Raw genomic sequence first — 17866 nt, forward strand, 5'->3', positions numbered from 1 at the left:
TGATGTTGGCTGTGGGTTTGTCATATATGGCCTTTATTATGTTGAGGTAGATTCCCTCTATGCCTATTTTCAGGAGAGTTTTTATCATAAATTGATGTTGAATTTTGTCAAAAGCTTTTTCTGCATCTATTGAGAGGATCATATGCTCTTTATTCCTCAGTTTGTTAATATGGTGTATCACATTGATTGATTTGCATATATTGGAGAATCCTTGTATCCCTGGGATAAATCCCACTTGATCATGGTGTATGATCCTTTTCATGTGTTGTTGGATTCTGTTTTCTAGTATTTTGTTGAGGATTTTTGCATCTGTGTTCATCAGTGATATTGGTGTGTAATTTTCTTTTTTTGTGATATCTTTCTCTGGTTTTGGTATCAGCGTGGTGGTGGCCTCATAGAACAGATTTGGGAGTGTTCCTCCCTCTGCAATTTTTCAAAGAGTTTGAGAAGGATAGGTGTTAGCTCTAGTCTAAATGTTTGATAGAATTTGCCTGTGAAGCCATCTGGTCCTGTACTTTTGTTTGTCGGAAGTTTTTATTTAATAAATTTATTTATTTTGTTTATTTATTTTTGGCTGCATTGGGTCTTCGTTGCTGTGCGCAGGCTTTCTCTAGTTGCAGCGAGCGGGGGCTACTCTTCGTTCCGGTGCACAGGCTTCTCATTGTGGTGGCTTCTCTTGTTGCAGAGCATGGACTCTAGGCACGTGGGCTTCAGCAGTTGTGGCACGTGGGCTCAGTAGTTGTGGCGCACGGGCTTAGTTGCTCCGTGGCATGTGGGATCTTCCTGGACCAGGGCTCAAACCCGTGTCCCCTGCATTGGTAGGCTGATTCTTAACTACTGCGCCACGAGGGAAGCCCCTGTCGGAAGTTTTTAAATCACAGTTTCAATTTCAGTACTTGTGCTTTGTCTGTTTATATTTTCTAATTCTTCCTGGTTCAATCTTGGAAAATTGTACCTTTCCAAAAATTTGCCCATTTCTTCGAGGTTATCCATTTTATTGGCATACAGTTTTTTTGTAGTAGTCTCTTACAATCCTTTGTATTTCTGTGGTGTCAGTTGTGATATCTCCTTTTTCATTCCTCTCCCTTTTTATCGTGATGAGTCTGGCTAAAGATTTATCAATTTTGTTTATCTTCTCAAAGAACCAACTTTTAGTTTTATTGACCTTTCCTATTGTTTTTTTTGTTTCTATTTTATTTATTTCTGGTCTGATCTTTATGATTTCTTTCCTTCTACTGACTGTGGATTTTCTTTGTTCTTCTTTCTCTAGTTGCTTTAGGTGTAAGGTTAGATTGTTTATTTGAGATTTTTCTTGTTTCTTGAGGTGAGATTGAATCGCTATAAACTTCCCTCTTAGAACTGCTTCTGCTGCATCCCATAGGTTTTGGGTCATCGTGTTTTCATTGTCATTTGTTTCTAAGTATTTTTTAATTTCTTCTTTGATTTCTTCAGTGATATCTTGGTTATTTAGTAGCACACTGTTTAGCCTCAGTGAATTTGTGCTTTTTACAGTTTTTTTTTCCTGTAATTGATTTCTAATCTTATAGCGTTGTGGGTAGAAAAGATACTTGATGTAATTTCATTTTTCTTAAATTTTCTGAGGCTTGATTTGTGACCCAAGATGTGATCTACCCTGGAGAATTATCTGTGTGCACTTGAGAAGCAAGGGTATTCTGCCACTTTCAGGTGGAATGGCCTATGAATATCAATTCAATCTACCTGGTCTATTCTATTGTGTCATTTAAAGCTTCTGTTTCCTTATTTATTTTCTGTTTGGATGATATGTCCATTGGTGTAAGTGGGATGTTAAAGTCCCCTACTATTATTGTGTTACTGTCGATTTCCCCTTTTATGGTTGTTAGCATTTGCTTTATGTATTGAGGTACTCCTATGTTGGGTGCATACATATTTATAATTGTTATATCTTCTTGTATTGATCCCTTCATCATTATGTAGTGTCCTTCCTTGTCTCTTGTAACAATCTTTATTTTAAAGACTATTTTATCGGGCTTCCCTGGTTGCGCAGCTGTTGAGAGTCCGCCTGCCGATGCAGGGGACATGGGTTCGTGCCCCAGTCCAGGAAGATCCCATATGCCGTGGAGCGGCTGGGCCCGTGAGCCATGGCCGCTGAGCCTGCGTGTCTGGAGCCTGTGCTCCGCAATGGGAGAGACCACAACAGTGAGAGCCCCGCGTACCGCAAAAAAATAATAATAATAATAAAAAAAGTAAAAAAACAAAGACTATTTTATCTGATATGAATATTGCTACTCCAGGTTTCTTTTGATTTTCATTTGCATGGAATATCTTTTTCCATCCCCTCTCTTTCAGTCTGTATGTATCCCTAGGTTTGAAGTGGGTCTCTTGTAGACAGCATATATATGGGTCTTGTTTTTGTATCCGTTCAGCCAGTCTGTGTCTTTTGTTTGGGGCATTTAATTCATTTACAGTTAAGGCAATTATTGATATGTATGTTCCTATTACCATTTTCTTAATCGGGTTTTTTTTTGTGAGTCTTTTCCTCCTCTTGTGTTTCCCAGCTAGAGAAATTCCTTTAGCATTTGCTGTAAAACTTGTTTGGTGGTGCTGAATTCTCTTAGCTTTTGCTTGTCTGTAAAGCTTTTGATTTCTCTGTTGAATATTAATGAGATCCTTGCTGGGTAGAGTAATCTTGGTTGTAGGTTTTTGTCTTTCATCACTTTAAGTATATCCTGTCACTCCCTTCTGGCCTGCAAAGTTTCTGCTGAAAAATCTGCTGATAAGCTTATGGGGATTCCTTTATATGTTGTTTTTTGCTTTTCCCTTGCTGCTTTTAATATTTTTTCTTTGTCTTTAATTTTTTTTAGTTTGATTAATATGTGTCTTGGTGTGTTTCTCCTCAGGTTCATCCTGTATGGGACTCTCTGTGCTTCTTGGACTCGGGTGGCTATTTCCTTTCCCATGTTAGGGGAATTTTCGGCTATAATCCTTCAAATATTTTCTCAGGCCCTTCTTTTTCTCTTCTTTTTCTGGGACCCCTGTAATTCGAATGTTGGTGCACTTATTGTCATCTGAGAAGTCTCTGAGATTGTCTTCAATTCTTTTCATTCTTTTTTCTTTATTCTGCTCCTTGGCAGTTATTTCTACTTTTCTGTCTTCCAGCTCACTTACTGGTTCTTCTGCCTCTGGTATTCTGTTATTGATTCCCTGTAGTGTATTTTTCATTTCAATTATTGTATTGTTCATCTCTGTTTGTTTGTTCTTTAGTTTTTCTAGGTCTTTTTTAAACATTTCTTGTATTTTCCCAATCCATGCCTCCATTCTATTTCTGAGATTATGGATCATCTTTACCATCATTACTCTGAATTCCTTTTCAGGTAGGTTGCCTATTTCCTCTTCATTTATTTGGTGTCATAGGTTTTTACCTTTGTCCTTTATCTGTAACATATTGTTTTGTCATCTCATTTTTTTTTTTTTTTTTTGATGGGTGGGATTGTGTTCCTGTCTTACTGGTTGTTTGGCCTGAGGCTTCCAGCACTGGAGTTTGTAGGCTGTTGGGTAGAGCCGGGTCTTGGTGCTGAGCTGAGGACCTCTGGGAATCCTCACTCTGATGAACATTCCCTAGGGTCTGAGATTCTTTGTTAGTCCAGTGGTTCAGACCTGGAGCTCCCACCACAGGAGCTCAGGCCCGACCCCCAGCTCATGAACCAAGATATTGCAAGCCAAGCTTGGCTGCAAAAAAAAAAAGTAAAAAAGGGAGCAGAACAATAACAAAGAGTATGAAATAAAATAAGATTAGAAAACTAACAGATATGTTAGAAGAAATAAAAATATAGATGAAACAACAACTGGAAGGTAAAACAGAACCACAATAGCAAAAAAGAGGAAAAAAGAAAGAAAAGCCAGAAAAGGCCTTGGCTGTGGGGGATGGGGCTTAGGCAGGGGCAGGGTTTAGGTGGCAGGAGGGGTCTAGGCTTAGGACCATGTGGCCAGAAAAGGCCCTGGGGGTGGGGTGGGGCTTAGGTTCAGCATGGCCTCAGAGAGTAGAGGACCAGGCCCAGGACCCCAGCAGGCTCCCTGGGCCCCAGTGGGTGGCAGAAATGCCAGGCACATTCCCCCCACCATCCTCTGATCCCAGAGGATCCCTCCCCATTCTCCTCTCCTCTTCTTCTCCCCCACTCCTATGCCCCTAGGACCCAGGTGGCCAGAGGCTGCCCCGGAAGGCAGGGGACCAGGCCTGGAAGCCCATCAGGCTCCCCAGGGCCCAAGTGGGCAGGGGAAAATAGCTGCGTTTCCTCTGATCCTCTCGTCCCAGAGGGTTCCCCACCCCTGTCTACCTTTCCTCCTCTTCCCCCCTCCTCCCTCCCTCCTATGCCCCTAGGACCAATGCAGCCAGAGGGGGCCTTGGAATGGGGAGCCCAGCAGGCTTCCCAGGGCCAGATTGGGCAGGGGAAACACTAGCTGCGTTCCCCCCCATCCTCTGAACCCCCAAGGGTCCCTCCAGGTGTGGGGAACTCCTCCCATCCCCCAACCACCCCTCAGGGGTGCTGGTCCCATCCGGCCTCCTCTTCTCCTCCCCCCTCCTCCCCCCTCCTCCCCCCTCCTTCCCCTCACTCCCCGCCACATCCTGCCCAGTTGCTCGGGGGTTCCTCCTGTCCCCTGGGGTGTCGAGTTCCCCCACCAGCATCTGGTAAGTGCCGTAGTTGTGGGGAGACACGAACTCCACATCCTCCCACTCCACCATCTTGACTCTGCCTGTAGAAGTTGGTTTTAAATACCACATGTAAAAATAAAGAGTATAGTTTTTGGGTTGTCATTTAAAAAATTCTTTCAGGTGGAATAATATCCCTCACAACTATAGCTATTTTGTATTCAAGGACGTAGTCCATTATGAACTATTCCTTAGATAACTGGTCTCAATAGACTTGATATTTTTAAAATGTACTAACAAATATTGAATATACTTTCCCCCCATCTAAACCAAAAGCATGACTATTATCACTTATTGTAATAATAAGCAATTAAGTAATTGCGCAAGAGATATCTGTTATGAAGTTAGGAAATATGGCATTTTTATATATGTCAGGGCTACAAGTAGAATGACAGCTAAATTCAAAGCTGGACATTACTTGGTGAATTCATTAGCTGTAGTGCGTCAGTGAAGAGCTGAGGCTCTGTAGACAGACTGAGTTTTAATTTTGATTCTGTCATTCACTAGCAATGTAACCTCCGTCAAGTTTCTGTTTTCCTTGTCTCTAGAGTGGGACTAAGGTACCTACCTCATTGTGATAATTATATGAGAAAATATATGATGTACTTAGCATAGTGCTTGGCACATGGTAAATACTCTGTAAATGTTAGTTAATATGGTAATCAATAACAAGACATTTTAACAAATTACACTTCAAAATTACAGACTGATTATTTATATGGTAGATTGTAAGTTTGTAAAGTATTAGCTACTTTCAGTCAAGTTTATTTGCCTTTAACAAATATACTGTGATTGTAAATGCTTTTTTTTTCTAAGCAGAAGGCTTAAAAATCTTTTTACTTAGAAACATTTCTGATAAAAACTTTATTTAAAATTGGATTTATAGGATGGTAGAGCCATACTTAAGAGATCATCTCTTCTGCCTATTAATTTACTAGTGAGGAGGCTGAGTCCTATAGAATTTAACTGACTTACTCTAGTTAAAATATAAAAGGAAGAAAAAACCATAAATTTGAACATTGTCTTTTATGGTGGTAGACATTAGCGCCTCTTGGAAAGGAGAGAAATAGGATGGTCACCTGGATAATAGAGGTCTGATACATTTTTAAAATAAACTCTACAAATATTTAATGATGACATTTTCTTTTTATAGACCATGGTTCTATTGTCTTGGTGTAATTATTAGTGCCCCTTTCACCCTCAAAAGTGTCTCAGTTTGGACAATATATCATATGCTCTTCCAGTTTAGTAGTGTTTATGCAGGCAAAAAGTAGCAACTGTCTGGTAATTTGTGGACTGGGTAGATCCCAGAATAAACTATTTTTTCTTGATCTAAAATTGGGAAACGGTTGAAATTACTGGACAATTACTCAATACTTTCTTCATCTTCTGAGTGTAGTCCTCTAGAAGAGAAGTTATTAAACGATAGCTTGACAGGGATGGAAATATCTATTAATAGCTGGAATTATATGCAAAATGGTGTGTGTGTGTGTGTGTGTACATTTTTCTGGGAAGTGTGTCCATATTTTCTGTCAGAGTCTCAAAGGCTCTACAACAACTCAAAAGACTAACAAACATTGTTCCACCTTATGTTCCATTCTTACTGGCTGTTGTTGCCCTGCTTCACTTTTTAAATACCAAATTTGTGAGAGACAAGAGGAAATTAATTTCAAATAGTGCTTTTATAACTCAAATACTTCTATAACTTTAAAACTCCTTAGTGAAAATTATTAAATCGAGCCATATGAAATGTTGACAAAAATCACTTGAAGGTGAGGTACCTGATGGGAGAGCTCGTTTACAGGGAAGGAGGAAGATAACACCAAACAGTGGGTTTGGGCCCACCGTTGAAATGAAATGAAATTCATTTGGGCCAGGAAATGGAATTCTTGCCAGTTTTTAACCTGAGGAAATGGCCATTTAATAAGACTTAACAGAATGATCTCACAAGTGAATTTAATTCAATGAACTGTATTGAGAACACACTTTATGAAATCATTGTACAAAGAGCTGTTCAAGCAATATAAGTATCATTTAGACATCCCTCCCCATTTTAGGAGAATTTGGAGAGCTTTAAATTGGGAAATGGCTGGCTTTTTATTCACTGTGACTCGAATATTCTGACACAACACTCAAGGAAAAATAATTTTGATGGGGAAGACAAACATTTAACTAACTCACATAATATACAGCAAAATCAAATAAGCATCAAATGGAGTCTCAAGGAACATGCTGAGGGTCCACAGAGGAAAGGCAGGGTTAATTGTGACTTTAGTGATCAGGAAGGGCTTCACGAGCAGGCAATGATCTCTTGTGGAGAGCAGATGGGTGGACATAACAGATTCAAGGAACTTGTTTAGCTGTGATTTTTGTTCTTACTGCTTATCCTCTTTTCCTGCTCTTAATCAAATTTTTTTTTTTTTTTTTTTTTTTTTTTTTTTTTTTTTTGCGGTAGGCGGGCCTCTCACTGTTGTGGCCTCTCCCGTTGCGGAGCACAGGCTCTGGACGCGCAGGCTCAGCGGCCATGGCTCACGGGCCCAGACACTCCGCGGCATGTGGCATCTTCCCGGACCGGGGCACGAACCCATGTCCCCTGCATTGGCAGGCGGACCCTCAACCACTGCGCCACCAGGGAAGCCCAAATTTTTTCTTTTTTATTAGCCCCCGTAATTTTTCTTGAAATGGGAAAGGATAAAATAATGATATTTCTTAAGATGACCAAGAACAGAAGAGAACATGCTTTTAGAGTGCAAGCACTCAGCTCCCTAGGATAAAGAGTCTAAATATATACTTAAATCCAAATATAGATGGATAGAAGAGTATCTGCTGTGTTCAAGGGAACACACTGACCAGTTGAAGAAGGTTTGCTTTATCCTCTGTTTTTTTAAAAAGTTTTTGAAATGATAGCTGTTAGAAAAAAAGGCTTTCAGTTTTTGAAATGATAGCTATTAGAAAAAAAGGCAGTACAATTGCTCAATTTTAAATAACTGCCTATCTTGGGAACAGAGTCCCAGGAGAGGGCTGGCAGAAATGGCTCATGATTTTTTTAGCTGTCTGAATTTTAACTTTACACAGAAGAAAATAGAATCTGTGCAAAGTATGCACAAGTATGTATAGAATTAGAAGGCCTAAGTTGTTAAGTGGGTAAAGATTCCTTCAAAGCATACTTAAACATTCAAGCATAATAATACGCACAAACACACACACACACACACACACAGAGGGTTAGAATTATATATTTTAGCTTAGTAATAAAGAGACACAGTTTCCATCAGGAGAAAAAGAAAAGCATAATATATACTTCCACCCATATATAATAAGAAGTATTTTGGCGGGTGTCAGGAAATAATCCTTATTACTATTTATTTAATTCATAAATATTAAACATCTTTGAAAATTTGATTCTAAAGCTAATTTTCTAGGGCAAATGTTAACAGCATGCAGATGCTGGAGGTCATCTCGCCGAAATTTCTCATTTCACAGTTGAGAAATTGGAGGCCCAGGGAGAGACTAGGTGGCTTGCTCGTCTTCTCTTCCATTGGGTATTCAGCCCCATAGCCTCTCCACTATCTCACTTATTTTCATGAGCTTTCAGCATTCATGGCAACCAGTAACAATAAACATTTTATAAGAATATATGAAAATTGAAGTCACTGATTATTACATTCCAATTCTCTATATATCTTAATTGTTCCAAGAAAAGAAAGAAGTTTTAATTTTTCAGTACATGTTTCTTGGATGTAACTCTGTATTTGGAAAGGAAAGAAGAAAATGGAGGCAAATATCAAAATCTTAGTTCTCAAAATAAATAACAGCTATATTGAGATATAATTTACATACCACAAAGTTCACCCTGAAGTGTACAATCCAATGGTTTTTAGTCTGTGCACTATATTGTGCTTACATCACTATTATCTAATTCCAGAATGCTTTCATCGCTTCCTGACAGAGCCCTGTATCCATTAGCAGTTATTTCCCATTCTCTTCCCCCTCCCACAGCCCCTGACAAACCACTAACCTACTCTCTATCTCTAAACATTTTCCTATTCTGAACATTTAATATAAATGGAATCATACGTACCCTTTTGTGTGTGGCTTATTTCACTAAGAATAGTTTTCAACGTTTATTCATGTGGTAACATGTATCAATACTTCTTCCCTTTTAATGGTAGTATTAGTATTCCATTGCAGGGATATAGTATATTTTGTTTAGCCATTCATCATTTAATAGATATTTGAGTTGTTTCCATTTTTTGGTTATCGTGAATGCAAAAATATTTGTGTGTAGGTTTTTGTTATGGATATATGTCTTCAATTTTCTTGTTGTATATGCCTAGGAGTGAAATTGATGATCACATGGTAACTCTATGTTTTACATTTTGAGAAATTATCAGATCTTCCAAAGTGACAGCACCATTTTGCATCCCCACCAGCAATGCATGAGGGTTATAATTTCTCCATATCTTCCCCAACATTTATTAGTCTCCTTTTGATTATAGCCTTCCTAGTAGGTGTGAGGTAAATAGATCACTGTGGTTTTGATACACATTTCATAATGACTAATGACATTGAGCTTCTTTTTGTGTGCTTATTGGCCATTTGCATATGTTCTTTGGAAAAATGTCTGTTCCTTTTTTGCCTATTTTTAATACTGGGTCATTATTTTTTAATTGTTGGTTTTTAAAAGTTCTTTATATATTCTGGATACAAGTGCTTCATCGGATATATGATTTGTAAATATTTTCTCCCATTTTGTGGGCTGTCTTTTACTTCTTTGATGATGTCCTTTGAAGCACAAAGGTTTTGAATTTAATGTGTGGTCACTAGGTGACCTTGTAGCCTCAGCCTACCCTGGCAGTAAGCTTCCCACAGCACTCCCATCTTTGACATAGAAGCTGGTTTTTCACAGGTTTCCTGCCCATATCAGGGCCCTCATTCCCTGTGCAGTACCACGTGTGGATTGCTGGGAGCCTTGAAGGTTTCACTGAGCCATTACTTCCTCTTCCAAGCCCTGTGGCCTTCCTGCTCCCAGGGCTCCCATCCCGTGTGCACACCCACTTCTCTTTGCTGGTTAACTATCCTCGGCCCGCACTGTGGAGGGATGCCTCCTGCTCTCCTAGTGACCCCAATCAGCTCTGGCTAAAACAAACCAGTGAACTTTTCTGATATCTAGTGGCCTGAACCGTACCTTCTTTAATGAGGTCTGAATCCTGGGGAGGAGAACCCCTTCCAACGTTGTTCTTCCCTGGCTACTGTCCCTCAGCCCTAGAGTACCACGAAGTTTCCTTACACTTGTTCCTAGGCACTCATTTATCAGAATTTGATCATTCTTTATATATGCATTCTCTGTTTAACCCACTGTGTGATCTGGCCTACAGTAATACAACAAATACTGCTTGCAAGTCAGAATAAAGTATGTAGTATCTTAAGAGATCTGAATGTGAGATAAGGATTTGTAGCTCACAGTCTGTTGATGGGATCAGGAAAGATTTAATGAGGGAGTGCAATTTGAGATGAATTTTGAAGGATGGATAAGTATTTCCTTTGAATTTGCCATTAGGGAGCTTGTATTTTTAAGGTGGTCACCTCAGATCTCCATTTCAAGGGTTAAAAACATCTACAAACTGAATTGTACTGTTTGTCTCAAACAGCTGCCCTTTACTCCTAACTGACAAGCTCCCCAGGTTTTATTGCTGGTCTGGGTGTTAGAGATGTGCAGAAGAGATACCTGGGCCTGAGTGGGTACCCCCCCTTCCCCCCCGCCACCCTACCAGGAGGTTTTTAAATGGTATCACCTCATTAGAATTACATAACCAAATGTTTAAAAGAAAGACTTTGGTGGAGTGTTTAGAATGGTTAGAAACGAACATCCACAGCCACATGTACCAATTAATTTCCTCTCCAGATATTTTTATACTGTTGGGTAGATGTGGCCTATGTTTTGGAAGGATCCTTTCCTTTGAAGTAGTCATTACACTGTTTTATTTCCTATATGAATGCCAAGTATACATTACTTTTCATTTCCCTTTTTGCTTGCCAAAGCCTTTTAACTTTCCTTCATCTCTTCACAAATATCTAATAAATAATTATGATGTGCTGAGCTATTCAAAGCATGGTCTCTGCACCTACAGAACTGGCATCATTTGGGAGCTTATTAGAAAAACAAATTCTTGGGCCCCACCTTGAATCAGAATCTCTGGGGGATTGGGCCCCAAATATATGTTTTAACCAGCTCTCTAGGTGATTCTTGTACATACTGAAGTTTGAGAAGCACCAATTAAAATTTGACTGATTACATTTCACTTGAGACACATTCTAGAATTTAAAAAGGATCTGGAATCTTAAGAGCCATTTGATCAATTCAAATCAGGCTTGTGTCTCCAACATCCCTGATAGAGCGTCATCTAACTTCGGCTTGAAATTTTTTACTGATGGGTGCTTACTACCACACAAGGTAACAACATTTTGGGACAATTCTAATTATTGGAAATTTCTCATATTATGCATTTAACCCAGATTGAATTAATTGTATCTTTTTTTAATATAAAATTTTATTTATTTATTTTTGCTGTGTTGGGTCTTCGTTTCTGTGTGAGGGCTTTCTCTAGTTGTGGCAAGCTGGGGCCACTCTTCGTCGCGGTGCGCGGGCCTCTCACTATCGCGGCCTCTCTTGTTGCGGAGCACAGGCTCCAGACACGCAGGCTCAGTAGTTGTGGTTCACGGATCTAGTTGCTCCGTGGCATGTGGGATCTTCCCAGACCAGGGCTCGAACCCGTGTCTCCTGCACTAGCAGGCAGATTCTCAACCACTGCGCCACCAGGGAAGCCCTAATTGTATCTTTTGCTCATTGTTCCTTGTCTTCCTCCTGAGGAGCATGAAATAAATCTGGTTTACTTTATACAGCCCAGATGTTTAGATACTTGAGACCACTGTCTACTCTCTCCTAAGAATTTTCTTCCCAAGAGAGAACGTTCTTAGTCCCTTTACTTTCTGTACTTGATAATGCCTTTTGGATCCTTCCCTCTTACAATGACTTATATATCAATATGCTGCTTAAAATGTCACATCCAGAATCAAATATAAAGTGCTTCGTGGAGTTTGTCCCATGAAGGCAATTACGAGACTGCCCTATATGCTGTAGAAAGTAAACCACTCTCTTGGGCTTTAGAAAGTTGAATACCAAGCCCAATTTTGTCATAATGAATATGGACAGATTATGCAGTTTCTGTGGATTCAGTTTTATTTAACAATATGTATTGGGAATACTATGTGGCACTTGAACCTGAGGAAATGCTGATGCTTAGGGAGTAGGCATGGCTATTGAAAAGGATTGAAGTGGAGTTGTCAAAAAAGCAGGAAGGGAACCAGTAGAAAGAGCTGACACATATCTGATTCCCTCTCTTGACAGGTGTATCCTATGAGCTCAGCTTGGACAAGTCGCAGGAACCTGGGCTGGGCTCCAAGGCAGGATGTTTCTTACACGAGGAACAAGAGATCTCTGTAGGGAGTCAGTGGGTAATTAGGACATGCGGTGTTCCAATGGTGTGCAAGGTGTAAAAATTAATAAACAGAAACTTCAATTAAAATAGAGTCAGGAGGCCAGAAGGGGAAGCTCTCACACTCTATGAGGAAAGCAGAGCTCAGCAGGAAGGAAAATGACTTCCTATTCTTGCCTGGCAATAGCTCAGCCAATGAGAGACTCTCACAACTCAGCCACTGAAAAGCCCCTATACTTTGAACTCTCAATTCCTCAATGGAGTCTTTTTTACTATAGACCCCCCAACTGCTTTTTCTCCTCTTTAAAAGAGTTCTCCTCTCTTTGTTGCGGTGGGGGGAGACTTGCATGTGGCTCACCATTGTTATAGACCCCAAATTTCAATTCCTTGTTGATCCCAAATAAACCCATTTTTGTTGGAGAAATACCTGGTAGTCTATTTGTTTTAGGTCAACATTTTGGTGGCCCATATGGGGATCCAGAGAAGACCCTTCATGACTTCAGTGCTGGTAAGCAAACAGGTATGGTACTTACATTGAGTACATTTTTGTTGCTGCTTTTCTTGAAGACCCTGGGGTTTGAGAGTAAGCCTGGTTTCCAGCCTCTGCTTTTTTGTGTTTTAAAACTCTTCAGGTTTTATTTGGAATCCATTTTAAGGCTTCACCCTTTCTGATTAAGGCCTTATTCTGTATACAGGTACTCATTTGGCACTTTGGCAATAGGTGGTTCCAACTGAAGCTGAAACCGTGCACCTCAGACTGGAGCTTGAACCCACGTGCTGGGACTCTAACCCAGCCTAAATCCTGACAGACTTGAGTGCATGTGGCTGGGACTCAAACCCAGCCAAAACCCACGGTCTTCCAACTGAGATCACACACCTGGTTTCAGGATTTAATGAAGCTCAGGTTCTTGATGTCACATCGCAGAAAGAATTCAGTGAGAGAGAAAGTGATAGGTAAGAAGTGGATTTATTTAGAGAGAAGCACACTGCACTGACAGAGTGTGGGCCATCTCAGAAGGCAAGAGCAGCCTTGGGAGAAACACACTCCACAGACAGAGCGTGGGCCATCTCAGAAGGTGAGAAAGGCACCAGGATATGGGGTTGTCAGTTTTTATAGGGGTGGGTAATTTCATAGGCTAATGAGTGGGAGGAGTATTCCAACTATTTCAGGAAGGGGTGGGGATTTCCAGGAATTGGGCCACTGCCCACTTTTTGATCCTTATGGTTGGCCTTGGAACTGTCATGGCACCTGTGGGTGTGTCATTTAGTTGATGATGTGTCACAGTGAGTGTATACTGAGGCTCAAGGTCTAGTGGAAGTTGACTCATCTGCCATCTTGGATCCATTTGGCTCTAATCAATTTATGTCATGTCCTTGGGCTATGTCGTTCTTTCCAAGGTTGTGCCCTGACCCTCTTCCCTCCTGTTTCAAAACTGTGTTAGCCTTCAGCCTGATTCCTTTTGAAACAGGAGCTGTTCCTCCTGGAACTGGCTAGCCTTTGGCCTATTCCTTTTGGAACATGGGCTATTTCATTGGGACTGTGCCATTTCAGCCTTCAGCCCAATTCTCTTTGCAGTAGGGGCTGTTTTATTGGAACTGTGCTTGTTAAGCTTTTGGCCTGACCCCCTTGAAATTAGGCTATTTCATATGAACTGTGCTGTGCAGTCTTTAGCCTGGCATTTTTGGGACCAGACTGTTCCTTAGGACTGGCTTGTATTAGGCCTGCAGACTATTTGAACTGTTTGATCTGTTTAGACTGTTTGAAAATTATTCTTTAGAGAAAAACTTCTGAGAAACGAGATCCCAATTATCTAAATATTTTGAGGGTGCCCTCCCCTACATGGACCCTGGCCAATTTTATGTTTAAAAACCACGACCCTCCCTCATGTGCATTTCTAACTAAATTTCTAACTTACCTAACCAAAGGCAATTTAGAACATTGTTGGCTATCATGGGGAACTTTTGAAACCCCCAAACTTACTTTTCTTAAAACAAAATTTGACACTATAGCTCTAAAATTTCCAAAACTGAACAGAATGCTTATTTTGATTGGTTTTTGAGGCTTCCAAGTGTTATCAGGAGCCTAAAATTACTTCTATGCAAAATAAGATTTTTTTTTTTTTTGCGGTACGCGGCCTCGCACTGTTGTGGCCTCTCCCGTTGCGGAGCATAGGCTGCGGACGCGCAGGCTCAGCGGCCATGGCTCACGGGCCCAGCCGCTCCGTGGCATGTGGGATCTTCCCGGACCGGGGCACGAACCCGTGTCCCCTGCATCGGCAGGCGGACCCTCAACCACTGCGCCACAGGGAAGCCCTTCAAATTAAGATTTTAAGATTAACTGAGGCAAACAAACGGTTAAAGAAAGGTAAGGTGGCTTCTGAAGCCTCATGCTCCTCATCCCCTGCTGCTTTTCTCAGGCTCTGCCTCCAGCGCCATCTTCTTCGTCTCCCTTGGTTCTTCGTGCTCAGGCCCGAACTCTGGTGCCATCTTCCTCCTTCCATTCTATACCACCTACATCTCCTCTCTACCCTCAATTCTCCCATACTAATTCCCTTGTCAAACCTCCCCTTTTCTCTGAAACTCTCCCTGTTACCTTTTCCTTTCAACCTATCAGAACCTATCCCTTTAAAATTAAGCCTTCTGAGGATCTAGAGGCTAAACCCTTAATTTCTTACATGCCCTGGACTAAAGCTGAACTGCAAGCCACAGTCAAAGATTTTCCGAAAGTAATTGAAGATCCTCACAGATTTGCTGAGGAATTTAATATAGTCATTCAAACTCTTCAACCTGGTTTCTCTGACTTATATCAGCTAGTTCATATACTTGTTAATGAAGGCCAGGCCCAGCATTGCATGAAAACTGCTAACTGGAAAAACTTTGAAAGCCTCTAGAATTATAACCAGAAGACCAGCCTGTTAACTTACTATGTGATCAGGCTTATGCAATCAGTAGGCAACTTCACTGGGCAATTCCTAGACTTCTCCAAAGCCTGTTGACTGGAGCAAAATTCAGGCTTGCACACAAAGATCTGATGAAACTGTTCATAATTATTACAATAGACTTCAAATTATTTTTAAAGAGAATTCTGGTCTTCCTTCCTTCATTCCACCTGGATAGCTTTTAACTCTGTTCATTAATGGGCTCAACCAGGGCCTTTCCCTCCTAGTAAAAAGGACCAGAATGCAATGGAAAACTGTGTCCACTCCAGATTTAGTTAATCTGGCTAACAAGCTCTCTCACAACCTAGATGAGTCCTCTAAAAGAAGACCGCTAAAATTCTTCAACTCCAGCAAATGAAGGCCCCTAAACAAAAACAAAGTCCTCCTAGTTTCTGGTATTATTACAAAGAGCCAGGACATTGGAAAAGAGATTGCTATAAATGTAAGTACTTCAAGCTCCTTCAGCCCTTGAACCAGTCTTTTCAACGCCCTACCAATTCTCAATGACAGAGCCTTGAAGAACCGCCGGGGCTCTTCCCAGTCCTCTCTCTTAATTGGCTTGCAAGAACATGTCTCCGGACTGGGGATGAATCTCTTCCAGTCCTAACTGACACTGTAGCCACACTCTTGGTGCTCCATCCCACTACTATAAAGAGTCCCTGCCTCAGAGTACTAAAAGAGGTCAAATAGTGGGGGATCTCTAACAAACCTCAAAAGATTCCTGTCTCTGAGCCTATTCCCTTTTATTAAGGCCCTTTGAGAAATACACACCCCTTTCTCCTTAGTTCCACCACCCCATTCATTTATGATGCCGAGACTGCTTAGAAAAGTATCATGCCAGAATTTCTTTCTCCCAAAAGGAGGAAATAATTCTAGGATTTGACAATAGTCGTCAAAGCAGCCAACCAAGGGAATTAAATGACCCTTTGATGTCTTTTATCCGTTCCATCTCTTACAGTACTATAGCTGATTTTGGAAACACTGATCAATTTGTCCCTATTGAATCACCTATCACCCTCCTCATGGGCAAAATCTCCAACTGATCCTGGCAAAATTCGCGGCACACCTCCCATCAAGATTCAAATAGATCCCTCAGAACCTCTCCCCAGAAATAATCAATATCCTATAAGTAAAGAAGCCTTTGGATATATAAAGCCCATAATAGAAAATTGCAAAGCTGAAGGCCTCATTATCCCTTGTACTAGTCCCTGTAATTCTTCTGTTTTACTGCTCAGAAAACCTAAGGGCAAAGGGTGAAGGTTTGCCTTCACACCCTGCTGTTTCTAACCCTCACACTCTTATTAACACCCACTTCCACCAAAAGCAAATTCTTGGGACAGCATGGCTTTTAAAAATTATTTATTTATTTTGGCTGCATTGGGTCTTTGTTGCTGAGCGGGCTTTCTCTAGTTGCGGTAAGCGGGGGGCTACTCTTCACTGCGGTGCACGGGCTTCTCATTGTGGTGGCTTCTCTTGTGGAGCACGGGCTCTAGGCGCATGGACTTCAGTATTTGTGGCACATGGGCTCAGTAGTTGTGGCGCACGGGCTTAGTTGCTCCACAGCATGTGGGATCTTCCCGGACCAGGGATAGAACCCCTGTCCCCTGCATTAGTAGGCAGATTCTTAACCACTGTGCCACCAGAGAAGTCCCAGCAAATTCTTAACTGTAACTGACTTATGCAGTGCATTCTTTAGTATTCCAGTTGATAAAGTTAACCAATACCTCTTTGTGCTCACTTGGGGAAAAAAAAATTCACCGGAACAGTAATGCCTCAGGGTTTTACTGAGTATTTCTCAGTAATCCTGAAGGCTGACCTGGATGATATAAAGTTCCCTAGGGTTTCTACTTTGTTGAAATATGTGGCTGATTTTCTTCTTTGCTCTCCTTCTCAAGCCTCGTCACAAGAAGACAGCATCCATTTGCTAAAGCTTTTAGTCTTAAAGGGACGTAAGTTCACCAAGGAAAAATTGCCATTTGCCCAAACCTGGGTTTGACATTTAGGACATCTGATATCAGAACAAGGGCTACACCTAAACTGAGATAAACTTCGCGGTGTCCTAAGTTTCCCAAAACCCCAAATTAAGTGCCAACTGCAAGGTTTTCTTGGGCTACTTAGTTATTGCTGAAATAGGCCAAATCTTATGGCCGTAAGATTGGCCAATCTATTGGCCAAATCTTAATCTCTTATGGACAAATCTCTGTTTTACTAAGAACAACAACCCAATTTTATGGGAAGAACTGGATGACATGGCCTTTAAGACCTTAAAGCAAAGTTTGATGAACCCACCTATCCTTTGGCATCCCAATGACCAGATTCTCTTTTTCCTCTTTGTAATGATAATGAAGGGAATGCCCTTGGGGTACTCACTCAAAAACACAGGGACTACCATTGAACTATAAGGTATTATGGCCAGCAAATAACCCCCTGTGGCACAGGGATAACCCCCTTGCCTTAGAGCCATTACTGCCACTGCCCTTTTGGTTAAGGCCACTGAGAAAATCATTATGGGATCCCTTTATTTTTGTACCTCATGCAGTAGAAGCCCTCCTGAAGTCTCATCACATGCAACAGTTCTTAGCCAGCTCACTCCTATGAAGGCCTTTTTTTAACTGCTCTTCACATAACTTTTTACATTGTTGGCACCTTAACCCTGATACTCTTCTCTGTGTGATGAAGTCCCTCATGACTGCTTAACAGCTTAACACTGACTGATGACCTCTTGACTCCTTGTGATGACCTGT

The sequence above is a fragment of the Stenella coeruleoalba genome, assembly GCF_951394435.1.
Source record: "Stenella coeruleoalba genome assembly, chromosome: 4".
Taxonomy (NCBI): domain Eukaryota; kingdom Metazoa; phylum Chordata; class Mammalia; order Artiodactyla; family Delphinidae; genus Stenella; species Stenella coeruleoalba.